This window comes from Eriocheir sinensis, chromosome 66, assembly GCF_024679095.1.
Source record: "Eriocheir sinensis breed Jianghai 21 chromosome 66, ASM2467909v1, whole genome shotgun sequence".
NCBI lineage: Eukaryota > Metazoa > Arthropoda > Malacostraca > Decapoda > Varunidae > Eriocheir > Eriocheir sinensis.
Genome location: NC_066574.1, coordinates 3,700,619 through 3,706,399, shown reverse-complemented (window position 1 = coordinate 3,706,399; position 5,781 = coordinate 3,700,619). Strand labels below are relative to the sequence as shown.

The following is a 5,781-nucleotide window of genomic DNA, read 5'->3' as shown; positions in this document are numbered from 1 at the left end:
CTCTCTGCCCAGCAATTTATTTTGTGTGCGCGCGTCTGTCCGTCCGTCTGTCTGTCTGTCTGTCTGTCTGTCTACGGTACTTTCTATTGTCATATGTTCTATTCGTTCAGTAAATGTCTATCTATTGCGTCCAGGAACCTCAAACACTCACAGGGCCACAAGAAGAAGAATCCAGAACACAAGAAAATAAGTCGCGTCCAGGAAGGCGGTACAAGAAGTAAGGTCGCAACGCAAGAAAATAAGTCGCGTCTGAAGGGCATAACAAGAAGAAAAGTCGCAACGGAAGAAAATAAGTCGCGTCCAGGAAGGCGGCACAAGAAGTAAGGTCGCAACGCAATAAAATAAGTCGCATCTGAAGGGCATAACGAGAAGTAAGGTCACAACACAAGAAAATAAGTCGCGTTCAGGAAGGCGGTACAAGAAGTAAGGTCACAACACAAGAAAATAAGTCGCGTCCAGGAAGGCGGTACAAGAAGTAAGGTCACAACACAAGAAAATAAGTCGCGTCTGAAGGGCATAACGAGAAGAAAAGTCGCAACGCAAGAAAATAAGTCGCGTTCAGGAAGGCGGTACAAGAGGTAAGGTCGCAACGCAAGAAAATAAGTATGTGTGAGATAACTATCGTGGGGTATATCTGATCACGCTCTTACAACGACAGCCAGCTCAAGTGGTCTCAATGAAGCACTTTTATATTATAGCTCACTGTTTTCATCACCCACCGAAGCAGAATGTCACAGTAGGCCACCACCACCACCACCACCACGCCAGCTTTAACCTACACTGCGCGGGGCTCACAACGTTCCAGGCTTATGACGCAGTACAGCTGTTTCCGCACTTGACATGCCCTCCCGGATAACGGACTTGGCTTCCATTCATTTCGACCTGACCTCATTTTGTTCCAACCCACGTCCATGTCCTCCTCCTCCTCTTACTTCCTCTTCTCTTTGTCCTCCGCCGGTCCTCTCCTTCCCAACCCTTTCCTCTCATCTTCTGCCTCCTCTTTCTCTTTTTCCTTCAACCCCTTTCCTTCATCTCCTATCTCCTCTTACCTTTCTCCTCTCCTCCCAACTCTTTCCTTCCATCTTCTCTTCTATTCTTCTCCTTCTCCTCTCCTTTCCTCCCAACCCTTTCCTCTTTTCTTCTCTTTTCTTTCTCTTTCTCCTTTCCTTCCAGTCCTTTCCTCTCATCTCTTTCTTCCTCTTCTCTTCTTTTCTCTTTTTTCCTCTCCTTTACTCCCAACTCTTTCCTACCATCTCCTGCCTTCTCTTCCCTTTCTCCTCTTCCAATCCTTTCCTCCCATCTCCAGCTCCTATTTCCGCTCTTTTCTCCTCCCAATTTCTCTTTTCTCTTCCTCCCCTTCCTCTACCATTTCCTTTCCCAAGTCTGCTCTTCTTAATCTGTTCCTTCATTCTCTTCATTTTCTCCTTCACCTTTTCTTCCTCTCATCGCTCCTTTTCCTTATTCCCTTTTCTCTCATTCTCCTTCCTTCCACCATTTCCTCCCCATTTCCTTCCTCTCTCTTCTGTTCCTCCTGTTACTTTTTTTCCCTCCCCATTATTGGTTTCCTCCCTACCTGCACCTAATGGCACTCATCTCCGCCCTTTCCTCCCCAACAGGTTCTCCTCTCTCCCATTCTACTCCATCGTTATCTCCCTTTCCTTCTTTTTTTTCTACTTTTCCTCGGCCTCCTCCTCCTTTTCATAATTTCCATCTCCCCTCCTTCCTTCCTTCCTTCCTTCTCCAGTACCTCCAATTCCTTCATTCCTCCAACTTTCTCCCCTCCACCCACCTCCATTCTTTCTCCTCTTCCCTCTTCGTCACCTCTTCTCCTCCTCCTCCTTTTTTTTCTATGTCTATCGTCCCTTCACCTCCTTGCTCTCTTTTTTTTCTTCCTTTTCTTCTTCTTCTCCTTTTTCGTCTTCTTCTTCATCTTTTTCTTTTACTTTTTTCTATTTCTTTTTCTTCTACCCATTTCCCCATATCTCCTCCCTTCTTCTGCTCCTACTTCCGCTCTTTTCTCCCTACAATGTCTCCCTTCCTCCCTGCTTTTCCTCCCTTTACCTCCTCGCTATCATTCACCCTCTCCATTCCCTTCTACCGCCCTTTCCTCTTTCTCTTCTTCCACAACCTCCAACCTCAACACAGACCATTTCCTTCCACCTTCCTCCCACACTCCCTCCTGTTCCTCCTCTTCCCCTGTTCCTCCTCCCTCCTGTTCCTCCTCTTCGTCAGTTCCTGTTCCTCCTCTCGTCTGTTCCTCTTCCTCGTCTGTCCCTGTCTCTCCTCCTTTTAGTTCCCCCTTTCAGCTAACATTCTCTTTCACTCTGAAGTCTCACTCCTCTGTAACTCTCCTCGCCTTTGCTTTCTAATGCTTCTGCTCTCTCTCTCTCTCTCTCTCTCTCTCTCTCTCCACGACTTCGGACTCTTGACGCTAACTGGCTGGCGGCGAAATATCGGCATAATAGCGCAACGTGCCTTCAAGCGATCCCCGGGGACTTAACTTCGCGTGTCCGCCAAATAAAGTCCACGATTTGTCTGCAGGTGTGTGTACGTTGTCGACGGTATGCTGAAGTAAATCCTAAGTGAGTAGTGTAGAAGGGTTGTGTGTAAATGGGGGGGAGTGGGGGGGGAGGGGGCTTGTATGTGTGTGTGGAGGGCCAGTAGTGGGAGGGGGGTCGTTGTGTGTGTGTGTGTGTGTGTGTGTGTGTGGTTATCGTCTCCCTGTTCCCGGTTTCGATGGTTTAAAAACGGGTGTAATATTATACCATACGTGTTTCCCTGAACCGTATCACACACACACACACACACACACATACACACACAGGCTTGACAAAATGAGAGTATGAGAGAACGTATGTAGCAGAAACAAGGCAGGAAGTTATGACAATGGAGGGAAAGTTGAGGGTGGAGAGAGAGAGAGAGAGAGAGAGAGAGAGAGAGAGAGAGAGAGAGAGAGAGAGAGAGAGAGAGAGATTATAGAAGTGAGGGAGGAGAAAAACAACGTAGTAATGAAAGAGAATGTCAGTGAAAGGGGGAAAGTAAAATAATTCAAATGGGGGCGTAAGAAAACAAACAAACAAAAAAAAAAAACTTTGGATAACCTCAATAAATACGAAAACATCTGCCGAAAATGGAGGCAATATTAAAAAATGTCAAAAACTATAGAAGGGAAACGAAATGCAAGAGTTTGAATATATTTGTGCTTCAATTCATACGTAGAGAATGGGTTCGTATCTATCGTGAAAATACAAACGTGGGTGTTGAAATAAAGATATGAATGAAAAGTTTAAAAAATAATATAGATGGTGGAAATGTGGACATACGCGGGTGCTGTTCAATAAAAGGTGACAAAATGATTAGAAAAGTCAGAAATAATTTGTGTGATGAAGAGCTTGGTTGGACATACATGCTTGCTCTTGAATGGAAAATAATGATAGGCTATATTGAATGAAATGTTGATAATGATATAATAATCAAAAGTTGTCGAGTTTGTACTTAGAGGAAAAAAGGTGGACATAATAGGGAATAAAAAAAATGATAGGCTATATTGAATGAAATCTTGATAATGATATAATAGTCAAAAGTTGTAGAGTTTGTACTTAGAGGAAAAAAGGTGGACATAACGGGGAATAAAAATAATGATAGGCTATATTGAATGAAATCTTGATAATGATATAATAGTCAAAAGTTGTAGAGTTTGTACTTAGAGGAAAAAAGGTGGACATAACGGGGAATAAAAATAATGATAGGCTATATTGAATGAAATCTTGATAATAATATAATAGTTAAAAGTTGTTGAGTTTGTACGTGGAGAGGAAAAACAGGGTGGACATAACGGGGAATAAAAGGTTCGTAATTATAGTAGAACAAACAAACACGGCTGCTGGTGAATTAAAAAAAAAGATATTATGAATGAAAAGTTGAAAAATAATATGGATGGTGAAAAATATGACATACGTGGTGCTGTTAAATAAAGAAAAAGATATACTGAAGTTAAAAAAAAAATATTATATACAGTGAAAACTTATCAAATTAGCAAGTGTGGGAAGGAAAAAGGGACAAATATGATGTAGAAAAAATAATAGGTTAGTAAATATATTAAAAAAAAAACATAGCTGCTGGTGAATGAAAAAAAATATATTATGAATGGAAAGTTGCGCGGGTGCTCCTAAAAAAAAAAGTAATAATGTAATGAATGAAAAGTTGAAAAAATATATAAAGCGAAAACTTGTGGAATTTCGAGGCGGAGACAAAAAAAAGAATGAACGTATTGTAAGAAAAAATGGACTAATTGTAGGAAACTGACTATAATGAAACTTTGGCTCCATTCGGATGAGAAAAAATACACACACATTTTGCAAACTAATTTTCACTATTTTTCCGGGGTACAAATTTCATCGCAAACTGTAATTACTTCCCCAAAAAGACGTAAAAAATACCATAATGAATGTTTTTTCGTCAGATGTTACAAATTTTACATTCAAAATATTACGAAAAAGTAAGACAATCGAGAGCGTTGAAAAAAATAAGGTTCTGTTATATGAGAGAGAGAGAGAGAGAGAGAGAGAGAGAGAGAGAGTGTGTATGTGTCATTTATAATAAGAACATAAGAACATAAGGAGTCTGCAGGAGAGAGTGTGTATATGTTATCCACAGACAGAGAGTGTATGTGTCGTTCATTCACCATGGCCTGATCACACTCTGAACTCGTCATCCCTAGCCAATATCCTCCATCAATAAGCTTGGAACTCGAGTGAAGGATCTCTGGGTACGGCTGAAACCTCACACCCACCCCCCAACAACACACCACAATCCCCTACTGACACCCGGTACCCATTCACTGCTGGGTGGACTGGGGACACGGGTTAAAGGGACTGCCATCCGTCCCCCCCCACTCCGCCCTGGAATCGAACCTGGGACCTCGTAGTTGTGAGGCGAGCGTGCTACCACTAAGCTATGGAGTTCCATGTGAAGAGAGATAAAGATGAAGAGAGGAAGGAAGAGGAGAAGAAGGAGAAAGATGAAGAGGAGGAGGAGGAGAAAGAGGAGGAGGAGGAAGAGATCAGGAAACACGAGGTTATTTGGGAAAGATTTCGACTTGAGCCCCGGGGATGGAATTTTGTTGTGACGATGTTTTTGTGTTCTCTCTCTCTCTCTCTCTCTCTCTCTCTCTCTCTCTCTCTCTCTCTCTCTCTTACAAGTTTGATTGATTGATAGTTTATTGTTGCAAGTAAACAGCAAAGGAGAAGGGAGGAGCATGCCATCCCAACCCCCAGGCAGTACAGAGTGTGATTATATATATTCATGTAAATACTCGTTAAATTTCGTTCCAAGTGGAAAATATATAGCTACTTATAAAGCTGTGGATAATTTGTTGGTCGGTGGTGACAAATCTGTTGTGTTTTGAGTGGTTAATAAGGACGCGGCTCACCTGTAATATATGATGGATGTTATGCGTGTTGGTGTGCTGAGTCCTGTTCTGTCCTGTCTCATCCTCGTCAGCTTCTTGTCGTGGGAGGAACACACATGAATCACAGGGATATAGATTGCACTCCCTTCCTATGGAGTGACAACCAGTGTTGCAAGTAGGAAAAATCAAAATGTATCCACGTGATCTTCAAAATGTACCATTTGGAACCAAAATGTATCAAATTTATCATCTATCTATTAAATCAAATTACTTATTGCGTTACGTCACTGTATGAATTATTTTCTTTAATTGCGGCTGAAAGCGACGTATGGAATCATCATCATAGCTGTCTGAGAGAGAGAGAGAGAGAG

General features: G+C 42.1%; 1 long non-coding RNA gene across 1 annotated transcript in view; it reads right to left on the bottom strand.

Annotated features, from left to right (window-relative positions):
• The window catches only part of LOC126987744 (uncharacterized), a 57,446-nt gene extending 51,878 nt beyond the window's left edge, over positions 1-5,568 (bottom strand). The window contains exon 1 of the long non-coding RNA XR_007741137.1: positions 5,432-5,568. This is a non-coding gene — a long non-coding RNA (uncharacterized LOC126987744). The remainder of the gene's footprint in view (positions 1-5,431) is intronic.
• Between the last annotated feature and the right edge of the window lie 213 nt (positions 5,569-5,781).